This window comes from Mesoplodon mirus, assembly GCF_964341445.2.
Source record: "Mesoplodon mirus genome assembly, chromosome: 18".
Taxonomy (NCBI): Eukaryota; Metazoa; Chordata; class Mammalia; order Artiodactyla; family Ziphiidae; genus Mesoplodon; species Mesoplodon mirus.
In genome coordinates, this window is record NC_138994.1 from 10845416 (window position 1) to 10862254 (window position 16839).

The 16839-nt window shown below is 40.7% G+C and overlaps 1 protein-coding gene across 1 annotated transcript in view; it reads right to left on the reverse strand.

The window, feature by feature from the left end:
• Window positions 1–16839, reverse strand: part of TEX2 (testis expressed 2) — a 110880-nt gene that overhangs the window by 42472 nt on the left and 51569 nt on the right. The window lies entirely within an intron of this gene.

A 16839-nucleotide genomic window follows, 5' to 3' on the forward strand; every position in this document is an offset into this window, starting at 1 on the left:
CAGACATCTGATTCAATATGAAAATGATGACCACTCTGGTATTCAGGGCACTGAAACCAAACTTGACTACGATGCAAGTATTAACTTACTGATGACAAGAGGTTGCTGAGACAAGTCGCTTAGCTTGAAGGATAATTGGTGCTGAGGAGTGATTTGGTATGTTTTTGTTAACTAAAAACCTGGATTTAGGGGGAGAATGACAATGTCCATTTTCCTACATAATTAAAGATTCTTTTCTTTCTTTTCTTTAAAGCTGACAAGCAAATCAGGAAACTCAAAAGTTTAGTTCATGTAAATAGAAGAAGTGTCTCGGCCTGACCTCCTCTGGGGACAAGTAATCCCACCCAGTCTGGCCTTCTTAATTAAGCAGACACAGCCCACCTGCAAACAATCTTTGAAATTTCACGGACCATATTACCTCATGTTACCATACCACTCCCCGTTGCTATCTCAGTGAAATCACATAGTAAAGCAGATGATCGAGACTTAGGCATTAAATAAATCACGGATATGATCAATGGTATGTCAAAATTCAAAGATATGTAGTAACTTAAATGAATAAAGTCGTGTTCCAGGTTCCCCCCACCCATTAATATAAGTCTAAACATCAACGTATGAGTACAGAGAGCAAACATGTTGAAGGTGTGAACAACACACAAAACCCTTACACACAACAAAACAGTGCTAAAGCTGGTCTCATAGCTGTAATCAGTATTCATGAATCAACACTCTGCCAGCCCCACAGTATTTTGTCAGATGATATGGGTCGCCCAGATCTCTTTAAAAGAAGTTCTCTAGGGAATTTTAATAACTGTGTTCCCACTCCCCTCACTTTATGTCTTTGAAATGAGCAGAGCAATGCTGAAGATCACTACAGTAGAGTTGGGATTGTCATTCTTTTCAAGGAATAGCCATTTCCACGGTGAGCATTTGAGTCTCACACTAAAATCTTCAATTGAGAGCCTCGGCAAGTGAGGGATGCTCAAAATTCTCTTTTATTCATTCATCCATTCATCCAAACATGCAGTGAATCTCTCTATGTGCCAAGCAGTGTGTCAGGAGTTGATACAAAGATTTAAAAAACAACAGCATTTTCTCCACACCCTCTCCAGCATTCATTGTTTGTAGATTTTTTGATGATGGCCATTCTGACCGGTGTGAGGTAATACCTCATTGTAGTTTTGATTTGCGTTTCTCTAATGATTACTGATGTTGAGCATGGAGGTTCCTTAAAAAACTAAAAATAGAACTACCATATGACCCAGCAATTCCACTACTGGGCATATACCCTGAGAAAACCATAATTCAAAAAGAGACATGTACCAAAATGTTCACTGCAGCTCTATTAACAATAGCCAGGACATGGAAGTAACCTGAGTGTCCATCGACAGATGAATGGATAAAGATGTGACACATATATACAATGGAATATTACTCAACCATAAAAAGAAACGAAATTGAGTTATTTGTAGTGTGGTGGATGGACCTAGAGTCTGTCATACAGAGTGAAGTAAGTCAGAAAGAGAAAAACAAATACCGTATGCTAACACATATATATGGAATCTAAAAAAAAAAAAAAAAAAAAGGTTCTAATGAACCTAGGGGCAGGACAGGAATAAAGATGCAGACGTACAGGATGGACTTGAGGACACTGGGAGGGGGAAGGGTAAGCTGGGACCAAGTGAGAGAGTGGCATGGACTTATATATACTATCAAATGTAAGACAGATAGCTAGTGGGAAGCAGCTGCATAGCACAGGGAGATCAGCTCGGTGCTCTGCGACCACCTAGAGGGGTGGGATAGGGAGGGTGGGAGGGAGACGCAAGAGGGAGGGAATATGTATACATATAGCTGATACACTTTGTTATATAGCAGAAACTAACACAACATTGTAAAGCAATTATACTCCAATAAAGATGTTTAAAAACAACAACAACAACATTCTTGCCCCAAGGGTACACCCAAAACAGTAGAGAAGAACTGGTCTTCAGTTCACCATCCTATGACCCCACTAGAGTAACTATTAAAAAAAAGTCCTCACAAAGAATATCCTGAGTGTGTTATTGGAAATAAAAATGGACAAACATGCTTCTTTATCATTGTGTGTGTGTGTGTGTGTGTGTGTGTGTGTGTGTGAAATTTGAGCCAATTATATGGATTTATACACCTCAGTAGATCTTTTGCATGAGCTAGGAATATTTCACCCTCCTCCCAATGAGTCATCGCATCTATTAAAAAATGCTGGATGAGTAAGCAGTGGCCATGGGAAGAGAGTGTAATCTAGGTGTTTGTAAAGAAACAGCAATGATCAAAGCAATGAAGCAAAAAAAGGGGACAAGCGATACAGAGCGCAGTGAGGCCTGAAGTGGACTGAACTGTCGGAGCATCAGCTTGGGTGGGCTTATTTTGCTAAGTATAGAACTAAGCACGATTTTTGGTTCACAGTTTTTTGTCTTTTTCTTTAGTCTGTTATTATGGTGAAGTACATTCATTGATTTTTGAATGTTGAACAGTTCGCATTCTTGGGAAGATTATGCATGGGTCATGATGTGCTGAAGCTGGACTATACCAGCTCATGAGAGCTGATTCTACACATCTTTTCCCAACTCCACATTCAGTGACCTTATGTTGGTAACTTGCAACTGGCCATGGTGGGAGATTTACACCATGGAAATCAGTACAAAGAGGGCTTCCCCCACCAACCGGAGAGCCAGTTTACCAGCACAACACTATTATTATCCTTTTTATACATTGCTGAATTTGGTTTGCTAGTGCTTTGTTCATTTGTCCAAGTGCATGAGGGGATTTGGTCTATAGTCTTTTTGCAATATCTTTTGGTATTATTATCTAGCCTCATAAAATGAGTTGGGAAGTGTTCCTTCTATTTTCTGGAGGAGTTTGTGTAGAATTAATATTTCTTCCTTAAAGGTTTGGTAAATTTGCCATGGAGGCCATGTGGGTCCAGAGTTTTCTTTGTAGAAAGGTTTTAAACTATGAATTCAATTTCTTTAGTTACTATTGGACTATTCAGGTTATCTATTTCTTCTTGAGTGGGCTTTGATAGTTTATCTTATAAGGAAATTTGTTTCATCTAAGTTATCCAGCTTCTGGGCATAATGTTGTTTGTAATATTTCCCTATTATTCTTTTAATGTCTGTAGAGTCTGTAGTGATGTCCTCTCTTTCAGTCCTGATATTGGTAACATTTCTTCTTTTCTAATATAATCATTTATTGCTATAAATTTCTCTCTAAGCACTGCATCAGCTACAATTTTTGATTTGCTGTATTTTCAATTTTATTCAATTGAAAATATTTTCTACTTTCCCTTGTGACTATCTTTGGACCCATGGCTAATCAGAAGTGTGTTTAATTTCCAAATATTTGCAAATTTTCCAGACATCTTTTGGTTATTGTTTTCTAGTTTACTTCCATTATAGTCAGAGAACTTGCTTTGTATAATTTCAGTTCTTTTCAACTTGTTAAGGTTTGTTTTATGGCCCAGAATATCATCTATCTGGGGAATGTTCCACATACACTAAAAAAAATATGCATTCTGCTGTTGTTGGGTAGAGTTTTCTATAAATGTATTTATTTGTCTTTTTAAACACAAAGATTTTTCGCTAAAGATCTCCTGACATATAATCCACAGTTCTCTTTCTATCCAATTTGGTTGCAGAAAATACTTTCTTACATATAACAGGTTTACTAGGCTTAAAGTTCTAAAGGCAACTAGAGTAATAGAGAACTTAAAGCAGATCTGATTTTTCTAGGCTGCTTTGGAGCCATGCTCAAGGCCAGGTTGAGTTTACATGCAGTGCTACTAAAACCAAGAAGAATCCACGGAGGGAGGGAAGGAGGGACTGGTGCTTAGGAAGTTCTAACAGTCAAGGAACAACTATGAAATTAATATAGCAACTTGCTATCAGTGTCCTTTATAAGCCATTTGGCCATATGGTCCCCACCTGGGATTGCTCTTTTGAGTCATTTCACTCTGAATGTATACCTCCTGGCTAGAGTAGAGGCTACTTGAGGATGCAGAATATGTGTGATACATTTGTGGGTCCATCACAACATCTTAGCTGAGATGCTCACCCTTTATTTAATGACTTTTGAACTATGATAATCATAATTTGATATGACAAACATTTCTGCAATAATATCTCCATATAAAATATTTTTCATTAGTTCCCAGCTATGTGAGATTATAGTAGACATATAAAAAAGGTAATAGAACTAACATGGTTCTGGAATTTTCAACAAAATTCCCAGCATTACAGTTATCATCTAGTCACCACCAGACTAGAAAGGCTGAAAGGAAAAAAAGACAAGCATTATACTATGAAGTTACTCTTAAATAATAAGACAGCCTCTGAGAAACAGAGTAATTTTTAGAGAATTTCCCCTTTTCGAAGCTTCTGAGACTGGACAGATTATTTGATTTATGAATTAAGAGAAATTTAGGAATAAAAGATTGTTTCTATCCAATTGCTTTCATTTTTTCTTTCCTAAGTCAGAAAAGGCAGAATTATTCAGGGAAGCACTCACTATCCAATGGAAATACAACATGAGCCATAAATGTGCATCATGAAAATATGTAGTTTTAAATTGTCTAGTAGCCAGACTAAAAAAGAAAAAAGCATGTGAAATTAATTTTAACAATGGATTTTATTTAACCCAATATATCCAAATTATCATTTCAACATGTAATAAATATTAAAAATTATTAATAAGATTTTACATTCTTTGTTTTGTACTGTCTTCAAAATCCATTATGTATTTTACACTTAGAGCACATCTCAGTTCAAACTAACTACACTTCACTGCTCAATGGCCAAATGTGGCTGGTGTCTACTCTACTAGACAGCCCATGCCCAATTCTTGGGTTCCAGCTTTTCAGACCTAGACACTGGGCTCAACCAGAGCGGTCCAAACCCTCCTCTTTCCTCTTACTGACACTTCCATACACGCAGGTTTATGCAGTGTTAGTATGCTTTATCTAATTGAATGAGAAGATAATCTACACCTGTCTCCAGGTGAAACATTCTATTTTAGAAATTCAAAACCCCTTTAAAAAGCTAACATCAAATATTAAAAACTCAGGAATAAGAACAAAAGTAATCTAGGTAAAAGGCTGAAGTTTTTAAAACTCTTATAGTTCTATAAGACCATTAAAAGATACTCAACTTGTGAACAAACTTACATAACACTTTTAGCTTATTCCTTTGATTTTTAGTAGAAAAAAGACAAGACACAGGCACGCGTGTTGGGACACAAGCCCTGCATCAGCTCATCCGTTTACAGGCCTGCTCAGGGGAAGAGCCATCACTCTGCACTAATCTAACAAACAGCTGCTCAGTTTTTGTTCCTCATCAAATTCTTACATCTGGTTAACAAGAGCAACTGTTTCCAAGTGCTTCAGGGACTGGTTTTTAGCCACAAAGCCAGGCTCTTGACCCAGCAGCCTGAGCTACCACCTGAGCCCTCTACAGAGTTCTCACTGGGCCACAGCCTGTGTCCGCCCGTGTGGCCACAGTTCTGAGATGAGATGTGGCTGTCCTTCTTTGGTGACGGTTCTGACAGGGACAGGTCACCCTCTACCACGGGCCAAGCTGCGAGAACACTAGAACAGCCTGATTCCCAGGAATATGGAGAAGAGTTTCAAGTCCTCCACAGCTCAAAACCACAGGACCCTGCCTGCCTCACTAGAGGAGACAGTGGTGAGAGGCAGGGGTAGGCTTAGGAAGAGAACCCAGGAGCTGCTTTTCCTTGGGAAAGCCCGAGGGGCAGCAAACTCCCTTCTTCCAGCTGGGATTGGAGCTGGCTTGACCCTCCTCCTCCCAACCCCCATCCTTTCACAATCACCTGTGGCTGAGCTCCAAACACAAAGGCACCTGGGGGTTCTCCTTCCCTTTTATCTTCACATTTCCTCCTTCCTGCGGTACCATTTTCTCCGTGTTAAAAATCTATCAGAGGCTAAAGTCCACAGCTGCCAAAACCAAATAAATACAACTCACAAATCAGGATTTGAACTGCACATCTATTGTGAACAATCATTTGTTAGCTTCAGTGAGTCTGGATCCTTGATCTTACTTGATTACATGAAAGGCTGCTGGTCCAAACACAGGCACTGAAGCCAACCCACATCCATTAGCAGAACTGCAAAGAGTCTGACACAATTGGGTTCCAATCCTGGCTTGACCACTTACTGCCTAGTTGGATGATGCTTAGCCTCAGACTCTTGGTTTTCTCCCCTGTAAAAGGGTCCTGCACACCTTACTTCCCAGCTTCATGCCTCCCTGGTCCCCACCTCCCACTCTGCTCAAGCCATAATGACTTCCTCCACGCTAACAGTACCTTATTGAGGTACAGTCTGCGTATAGAAAAGGAACAAATCTCATGCAGATGATTTTTAAAATACTGATATTAATATTCGTTATAAGAGCTGGCATTTAAGCTCACATTATGATCCTGGCTCTCACGTGCATTATCTCCTTTACTTCTGCCAATTCCCTAAGAACTTGCAGGTGAGGAAAGCGGTGAGCGAGGTTAAGAGATTTGCTTAGACAGGGGTTAAAAAAAAAAAAAAAGTGGTCTGTGGAGCGGCAAATCTGGGACTTAAACCAAGTCTGCCTGACTGCGAGGTCCAGGCTCCTACCTCATTTCCACAGCACAGCCCCGCCTTTAGTCTGGCTAACTCCTGGTCAACCCTCAGGTCATGGCAAAGATGACGCTTCTCCTCGGAAGAGTCCCTGATTACCTAGGCTCAGTTCTCTATTACCTTCCTCCTACCACTGTATTCATTAACTGCCTGGTTTACTTAACTACAAACTCCACAAGACAATCACAGTTGTAACAAATGTTTGTCAACTGAATACACAAATGTAGCCTAATTCAGAGGGTGGCTGTGAGGATTAAATAAAATCTGTAAAGCACAAGTAAGTAGGACAGACTGGTGTGCTTATCACAGCCTGTAGGTATAGCTGTGGCTGCACAGGTGGAGAGAAGCAAAGGAATGAGCTGAGATCCTACTAAGTGCAGGGAGCTGTAGGGCTTATTTGAAATAGAAGACTTGGTCCCTGTTCCCGAAGAGAAAAACCAAATTATTATTGCACCAAAGAGCAAAGAACAGGGACTGCCCTGGTGGTGCAGTGGTTAAGCATCTGCCTGCCAACGCAGGGGACACGGGTTCGAGCCCTGGTCCCGGAAGATCCCACATGCCGCGGAGCAACTAAGCCCATGCGCCACAACTACTGGCCTGCGCTCTAGAGCTCGTGAGCCACAATGACCGAGAGGCACAATGACTGAGACTGTGCTCTAGAGCCCCCGAGCCACAACTACTGCGCCCTCATGCTACAACTACTGAGCCCACGCACCGCAACTACTGAAGTCCACACACCTAGAGCCCGTGCTCTGCAACAAAGAGAAGCCACCACAATGAGAAGCCCGCATACCGCAACGAAGAGTAGCCCCCGCTCGCCGCAACTAGAGAAAGCCCCGACGCAGCCAAAAATAAATAAAATTAAAAAAAAAAAAGGAGCACAGAACAAGAAAAGAAGTAACCTCAGAAAGACAATGAAGAATAAAAATTGTTAAAGCTTTTCAGGACAGAAACTGAATTAGCCACTTCTTATCTATAGAGGAGAGGGCAGTGTTGTGACTAGAGCCCAGGTGTCCTGACTCCCACGTAGGGTTCTTTCTGGAACATTACAAGCTTTGATAGGAAACCCAGAGAGAAACGTAAGAGCTGCTGCTTAACCCACATTGTCAGGCATCCAGGATGCAGACTGGCCACTGGGAGGCTCAGGACAACAGGTGGCCAGGCACCACTGCTCTCCGAGTTCCCTGTTCTGCCCCCTAATGCACCCCTACTGACTCAAATCCAGGTTGCCCTTGCAGGAAGCAATTAGCCAGTGCAAACCCTGACTGGTGTGTGTGTGTGTGGTGTGTGTGTGGTGTGTGTGTGTGTGTGTGTGTGTGTGTGTGTCCCCGCGGCATGTGGGATCATAGTCCCCCGACCAGGGATCCAACCTGCAGCCCCTGCAGCAGAAGCATGGAGTCTTAACCACTGGACCATTAGGGAAGTCCCCTGACTGCCTTTGGATACTACCAATCAGCTAAATTTTACCTGGGGCTTGACCTACTCCCTGCATTAGGCTGCACATGGAATTTCCACACCTAAGCAGCCAAATATCCAATCTTGTGAGCAGTGCAGCAACCCAAGGCCTTCATCGTGTTCCCCAAATAGTGACCAACTGTCCACTGCGCAGCTATTCTAAAAGTCTTCACCCTGAATTCCTTACCAAGTAAGATCTTTTTCCAACTTTGTTTTGTTATGTGGGTGGGTCTAAAGAGGTACAGATACAGTTAGCAACTCATTCCATTTCAACAACTCAACTAAAGAACTCAGAGATGCTCTCAACCCACACTAGAGCGTCTCAGACAAGCCTTGTTTCTTTCTGACGCTGGAACTGTCAAAACAGAGACAGTGCCCGCCGCTGGGGGACAATGACCGCAGTCAGCTGGGCTGCAGCTGTCTGGCCCACAGACTGGTCCTGTGATCCCAGTTGTAAAAGGTCAGGGGTTTCTCTTCAATTCTCCGCTGGATTTAGAAGCCATGCCTGGCTGAAAGTACAAACCACAATCTATAAAGGGACTCGTTTAATACTTGGAAAGATTAAAAGCTACAATTAACCTTTTGCAAAATAATAAAGTCTGGAAGAACTATTATTGTGCTCACTTTCAGTTACAGTGCCAATCAGGAGGTCAAGGCCAATGCTCTCTTCGTCACCTTGATGCTGAGCTGACCAGAGAAACGCGCCATCCCTCTGGCCTGAGGACGCAATGGGGATTTCTCTATCTTCAGTGCGTGGGGTGCCTGGGCTGACACCCTCCTGTCACGTGGTTGTGCTGGCCTCAAGGCCCCTGCCACTCAGATCCCCTGCATCATTCCTTCATCTACTCTATCAGGGAAGGAGCAAATCCTAAACATAAGAACAGAGCCAGGACCCAAGGTCCCTTGCTGCTGAAAAACATCTCTGAAAAATCACACAAAAGTGTGATTATTTTTCTTCTGTCCCCCAAACTAAAACATAAGCAGGGCTTTCTCTTTGCCAGGCTCAGACCCTTTTTGATGTGTTAATGGTTTAGAACCAGAGTCATCAGTCAAAACATAATATCACAGATCATGGACCTAGAGAATACGGCAGGAACAGTCTACTAAACTTTACAGAACTTTAGATGCTAATTTGACTTTACCCATGAAAGACAGACCTACAGACAGAACTTACACTATGAATGATAGCCTCAAGCAAATAGTCAACATTCAGAATAAATGCTGCTTGAAGACAGTATCTTAAAAAAAAAAAAAAAGTCCATTAAAGGAGGGAAGCGCCAGCATCAATACTATCCACATCCTCCAACTGCCTGCTTCAAGGTCACCTTCACAGTAGTGTCACCAGACACACTGGAGTCAGGGCTTAAGCCACAGTCTCTGCCTGGGAAAATGGCCTTTATCCTAGTTTTTCCTATCCTTCAGGGAAGCACCTTGTAAATTCAGGTATGTGACTTGGCAGACAGTGGTAGAGGTAGGAGATAACAAGCATGCAAATTAGACAGAAAAACAACATCATATCAGATGAACCAATAAAATAATCAAGGTCTGAGTTATGTGAATACACGATAAACATTAAATCACATTAACAAGTGTTGAAATTATAAAATAGATCAGCAAGCAAATAAATTAGATCAGCTTTAGATCACATATACTGTCAGTTAAATTTTTTTGAGTATATACTCAGAATGTAGACATTTACTTATAAATTATATACATGTTCTAATATAATACAGCTTTTATAATAATTAAAAAATAGAAATAAAGAGCAAAAAATGAAATAATTAGCCTTTTCACTAACTTTTAGTTATGGCTTTCTGACAGCTTTGTACTATCTTCAGCTGACACATCAAGGCTCAATATATATACTTAGGGTGAGGCTCACTGTTAATGATAATGGATGTAAATCCGTATTTCAAACAGTCTTCTTGATAATTTCCACGGATTTTGACCAAAGGTCAACATATGGTCATCTGTATGTTAAATATTAGCAAGGCTTATTTACGTTCTTATAGATAAAAAGAGTAAAAATATACACAAAAAGAAACTTTAATATTTTCTTCTTGGATCTTGCCTTCAGCAACCCATTTTGGAGATCACTGAAAGGAGAAACAGAATGAATCAGAGAGTTCACAAGAGCCGCTGGGGCATCAGCACAACAACATGCTCACGCCCTGGGGCCATCTTGCTTACAATCTCCTTGTCTTTGGGGGGATGGCAAACTAAAGGCTAATTATTGCACAATAAGAACAATCTTCGATGGATTTTGTATCTTCTTTATACGTTACATATAAAATTTAGAAGCGAAAAGGTATATAGCATTGATATTTTTTCATGATTAATACCTTACTTTTCAAAAAAAACATGATTTGAGAAATCTCAGACCCACAATGCTCACAGCCTCTCTCTTCACTCCATAGATGACACCTGGAACAAAACCAGAAAGGATGGTCCTCCAATAGCTAGCTGCAATTCACGATGCATTTTCCCAAGGAAATGATGCTACAAACTGCAGTTACCTATAGGTGGACCAGAATTATGGTTCAGCCATGCCATAAGTTAATAGGTTAAGAGGAAAACTGGCAAAATGTTGATAATTGTTGAAGCTGGGTATTGGATACATGGGGATTCATTATACTTTTCTCTCTACTTTTGTGTATACTTGAAATCCCCTACAATAAAACATTAAAAAATTAAAGATGAAAAAAAATCATGCTGGGGCCGCCTGACATCCTTACCATTGTTCCTGTGTAATTCAGGAAGCATTTTCCCCACAGTTGCTTCTCCAACCAACTCAAAACATGGGGTACCTGCCTGCAAGTGAGAGTGTCTGCACTGAAACACCTTACCCAACAAACTCCCCTAAGCAACAAGGGGCACTGGGAAATAGCCATGATTATAAATGCCAAACACAGAAACTTAAGTGACCCATTAGAAGGGCAGGATATTTTCAGTTAAGTACAACGTGGAAAGAAATACTTTTTTTTATTTCTTGTACTCATTGTATTAAGGATTATAAGAGACCAAAAAAGAGCAACCTTTTTTGGCTGTATGCAGTGAGTCTCTTTTGGCTATATGTAATGAGGCTGTTTTTGCCTTAAAGTTTGCTCACTCTGATTTCTGAAAAGAAAGAATTGCATGAAACTGAGACTAAATTTACAAGTTAGAATTTCTTCTCAAAACTGATAATGTTCTCCCTAAAAAGTATTCTTTTATATGGCAAAACCACAGCCTGTATTTAGGGAACGCAATTATTATAAAAAACCTATCCTTCTTATTAAATATCTAAATATGACATGACCTAAGGAAAAAAGGTTCTCCAAAATTAATTTGTTAGTTTTGCAATGGTGTAAATGTAATATTAGTCAACCTTCTAGGCCATATCTTTCAAAAAGAGACACATCATCACTCCTGAAACCAACACCCTACTGCTGTGTTCTGCAGGTGGTTTATAAGTCTGAGATAAAGAATTTACTCATGAATATAACTCAAAATTACATGTCATACACTCAAACATAAACCCAAGAACCTTTTGAAATCTTCAGGAAGCTTCTCATTATAGACATGTGGAAACTTAGTGTGCAGGAACGGCACTGAATTAAATACAATCATGCCTCAGTATCCAAGGGGGTCTGGTTCCAAGACCCGCCCAGATACCAAAATCCACAGATGCTCAAGCCCCTCATAAAAAATGGTGTAGTATTTGCATATAACCTATGCACACCCTTCCCCCATATACTTTATTATTTTTTAAATATTTATTTATTTATTTATTTTGGCTGCACTGGGCCTTAGTTGCGGCATGCAGGATCTTCGTTGCAGCATGCGGGCTTAGTTGCAGCATGCATGCGGGATCTAGTTCCCCAACTAGGGAGCAAACCCGGGCCCCCTGCATTGACAGCATGCAGTCTACCCACTGGACCAGCGAAGTGCCTCCACCCCATATACTTTAAATCATGTCTAGATTACTTATAACACCTAAGACAGTGTAAATGTTATGTAAATGGTTGTAAATACAATGTAAACGCTATGCAAATAGTTGCCAGCATGCAGCAAATTCAAGTTTTGCTTTTTGAAACTTTCTGGAATTTTTTTCCAAATATTTTTCATCCGCAGCTGGTTGAGTACGGGGACAGGGAACCTGAGGATATGGAGACTGACTGTATACTCCTGGTCATGTGACAAGTACATTCTTGGAAAAGAAAGAGCATCCAACTTGCTTAAGAACACTCAGCAAGGCAAACATCCCAAGTGCAATATGCTGACTCTAAATGCCTCATTCTCCCATTCCTTCCCAGGGTCCCTAGTTCAGGGTATAGCTAGTCACCCAAAGTAAAACCCCCGGAAGGTTACCACCTAGGGGTGTTGCTCACAATGCCGCCCTTGGACTCAGTGGCACACACAAGGCCCTGCCAGGAGCTAACTTACCCAGACCCCCATGCTGTAAGTCCCATTAGCTTCTCCTAACATTCTGGTCTTCCCCCGGCTTTCATGCATTCACATGTCACATTATGAATGCAGGTGGCAACATCTTTCTCCTAATTGCTGCTTCGTATTAGCTATGAATTCCCATCATTAAGAACAAGCAGGCTTTGGAGAAGGTTCTGAGAGTTATTCTGTGGACTTTGTGACAGCTCTTTGGCCTCACAGAGGCTTTGACAGCTTCTATTCCAGACAGTAGAGCTGCTGATTGGTGGGGTTAGTGGGGAAGTGGTAGGATACCATGAGGCCTAATAACCACCCCCACAGCAGTCTTTGAGAAGAGTTACTACTTGGCTGCAAAGTAGTCTTTTTGGCTCACCAGCCCACACACTCATCACTGCTGCAGTGTCATTTGTAAACACAAATGTCTGCAGTATGGATGGAATAATAAAATCACCTGGATACAGTACAGAAAAGCTTTACTTTTCTCCCCCCTTTCCTTGTCATGTGAAGGCACATCAAAAAAAAAAAAAAAAACCTGCAACGCTTCTTGAATTGTTTATGAAGCCAATAAAGGAACCAGACTCTCAGTCCAGGCTGCAAGGACTGCCTGGGCCCATCGATGAGAACTTATATGGTTCAGAGGTTTAAAACAGTCCCGAGCACCAAGCTCCCCGCCTGACTGGTTTATGGGCTTCCAGATGTAGTCTACTTAGGGCAGGAAGTATGCAGGATCAAGAGGCTAGGCCTCTGTACTAGAGAGTTTTATCACAGAGTGAGGTTTTACAGCCTCCTATATCAGTGAATGTTTAAATTTTTTTTCCATACCTGCCCTCAAGAATTGCATCATAACCCTTATAAAAAACCAACTAAATAGCATCAGATGCACAGAAAATAACTCAAACCAGCTGACGAATCCCTGGAATCAAGCCACATTCAAAAAGTGACTCTTTCAACTCCCCCCAGAAACAGGTTCACAGAACCGTTTTATACAGAAACCAAGGCCCGGGACTTCCCTGATGGTGCAGTGGTTAAGAATCCACCTGCCAATGCAGGAGACATGGGTTCGAGCCCTCGTCCGGGAAGATCCCAAATGCCGTGGAGCAACTAAGCCCGTGAGCCACAACTACTGAACCTGCGCTCTAGAGCCCGTGAGCCACAACTACTGAGCCCGCATGCCACAACTACTGAAGCCCATGCGCCTAGACCCCATGCTCCACAACAAGAGAAGCCACCGCAATGAGAAGCCTACGTACCACAATGAAGAGCAGCCCCCCACTCACCGCGACTAGGGAAAAGCCCACGTGCAGCAACGAAGACCCAAACCAGCCAAAGATAAATAAATTTATTAAAAAAAGAAACAAACAAAAAAACATTTATCCCAGGCATCAAGGGCGAAACACCTTCCTTAAAGAAAAGAAAGAAAGAAAGAAAGAAAAAGAAAGAAAGAAAGAAAGAAAGAAAGGAAGGAAGGAAAAAGAGTCAGTCCTGCATGGCTCCCCTATTCACTAGCTACGTGACCTTGGGCAAGTAACTTCCCTCTCTGTGCCTTCATGTCCTCATGAGCACACAACTTAACTGAAAAGGGCTGTGATGAGGATTAAATGAGATAATATACCCAACGCTCAGCCCTCTGTTGGTGCTCAGCATCGTAGTGCTGCCTTTACTGTTTCAATGATCAGATCAAAACAACCACACTGTGCTATAACTTTGTCATCCTCTGTGTAGGTAGTAAGTTCCTGATTAATCAGTAGATTACTTAGTAAACTGGACTCAGCATTAAAGATTGACTGGATTAAAAGTAAAATCTTCCCAAGACAATTAAGAGCTCAAACTAGTTTAAACTGAATACTGCAGTCAGTCATTAGGCACTGAGTTAATGTAAGTACCATTTTTCTTTGCTAAAGTTAGCGCTAACTTCCTTAGAGGGCATGTAATTCAGGTAGTCACGGCACCACCCTATCAAAAAAGTTTAGCAACCATGCATAATGAGTCACTTTTGCTCCACTTCTTATATTAATGCTAAGCTTAATGTGCCATAGCCTCAAGATTCAGCACCAGCTTCTCTTAAAAAAGAAACAGTCTCATAACATATTGCCATGTGAAAGGGAAAAAAAAAAATTGAACTGCAAAACACAGGCATACCTCATTTTATTGTGCTTTGCTTTACTAAGCTTCATTGATGTTGTATTTCTTGCAAATTGAAGGTCTGTGGCAACCCGGCATTGTCAGGTGATGGTTAACATTTTTTAGCAATAACTTTTAAAAAAATTTATTTTATTGAAGTATAGTTTATTTATAATATTGTGTAGCAATGAAGTATTTTTAAATTAAGATACATATACTGTTTTTTTAGACAGAATGCTATTGCACACTTAACAGAGGACAGTATAGTGTAAACATAACTTTTATACGCACTGGGAAACCAAAAATTCGTGTGACTCCCTTACTGCAATATTTTGCTTTATTGTGGTGCTCTGGAACCAAACCTGCAATATCTCTGAGATACGCCTGTACATGATCCCATTAAATCAAAACAAAAAGAGTGCATGGGTGTGAATGTGTGTGATATGTGTACTCATACATGCAGAAATGTAGGAAAAAACAAGGATATATACCAAATATATATGTACATATATGTATATATTATATATTAACTATAATTCCTTCCCACTAGTGTGATAAAGAATATCTATTTCCTTTGGGTTTTCTGTGGTTTTTTTAAACATTGATAGTGCTTTTTTTTTAAATAAGGAAAAAAGGTTATGAAATTAAAAAACAAAACAAGACAAACAGTATTTTGGACCCTGAGAGTTCTTCCCCTTGTTTTGTTGTGGGGTTTTTGTTTTCGTTTTTGTGTTGTAATAAATAGAGATCATGGTGCCATTTTTTGAGCACTCATTTAGACAGAGAGGAGGACAAACCTATTAACAGAGAAACCAAACAAGCTTTGAATTATAAAAAAATTATCAAAAAAACAGAAAATAACAAGTGTTGGCAAGGATGTGGAGAAACTGGAATCCTCGTACACTATTGGTGGGAATGTAAAATGGTACATCCACGGTGGAAAATAGTATGGCAGTTCCTCAAAATATCAAAATTAAATTACCATATGATCCATCAATTTCACTTCTGGGTACATACCCCAAAGAATTGAAAGCAGGGTCTTGAAAACCTGTTTATACACCCACGTTCATAGCAGCATTACTCACAATAGCAAAAATGCGGAAACAACCCAGTGTCCACCAACAGATGAATGGACAAGCAAAATGTAGTAAGTATAGACATACAATGGAATATTATTCAGCCTTTAAAAAGGAACAAAATTCTGCAATATGCTACAACAGGTAAGAACCTTGTGGACATTATTCCAAGCGAAACAAGACAGTCACAAAAAGACAAATACTGTGTGATTCCACTAATATGACATACTTCGAGTATTCAAAATAAAAAAAACCCCAGAAAATAAAACGGTGGTTACCAGGAGCTAGGCAGAGCGGAAAATAGGGAGTTACTGTTTAACGGGTTTAGAGTTTCAGTTTTACAAGCTGGATGGTAGTGGTGGCTGTACAACAATGTGAATGAATATTAAGTATAGTACCGCTGAACTGTACACTTAAAAATGGTTAAGATGGTAAATTCTGTTAGGTGTATTTTACCAAAATTAAAAAATATATATACAAAGAAGTGTGTATGTGCCTATGACTTATAACCTATACAAGCTACAGCTGTACTTCTATATGGTATATACTGTGAAACACACAACAACCAGAAACTTTTTAAATATGCAGAAATAAACAAAATGGAAGTTCTAGTAGTTGCTTTCTGCACCCTAGTGGTTTGCCTCGGGCGCCCCTCAGGAGGCCCGAATCCTGAGATCTGACGTGCACGGGAAGGTGATGCCTCCTTCTCGAGCCCAGACCCCACTGTGCACAGAGCAAAGAGTAGTGCCAGCAGTGGCCCACCCCTGACGTTAGTCTGCCTTCTCTTCCTCCGTCCCTTCTCTTGCATTCCAGGAGTATTTAACCCTGCTCCAAGGTCTCAAGAATATTTAATCCTAACAGACTCAGCTATAACGAATCCTGAGCAAGTAGCAAATCCCTGGCAAATTTACAGAGAGAGACCGGAATGGAAACTGGATGGAAACGCTACTCTCCAGAGCCATGGAGAGCCTTGAAAAACCACATGGTGAACTGGCAAAACCTGAACTAGAATGAGGTTTACCAAACAAGTCTCTTGGGTGCCTGGAGAATGAACAGATCCCAAAGTCTTAAAAACACTGCGTGGGCAAAAACCTGTGACAATGA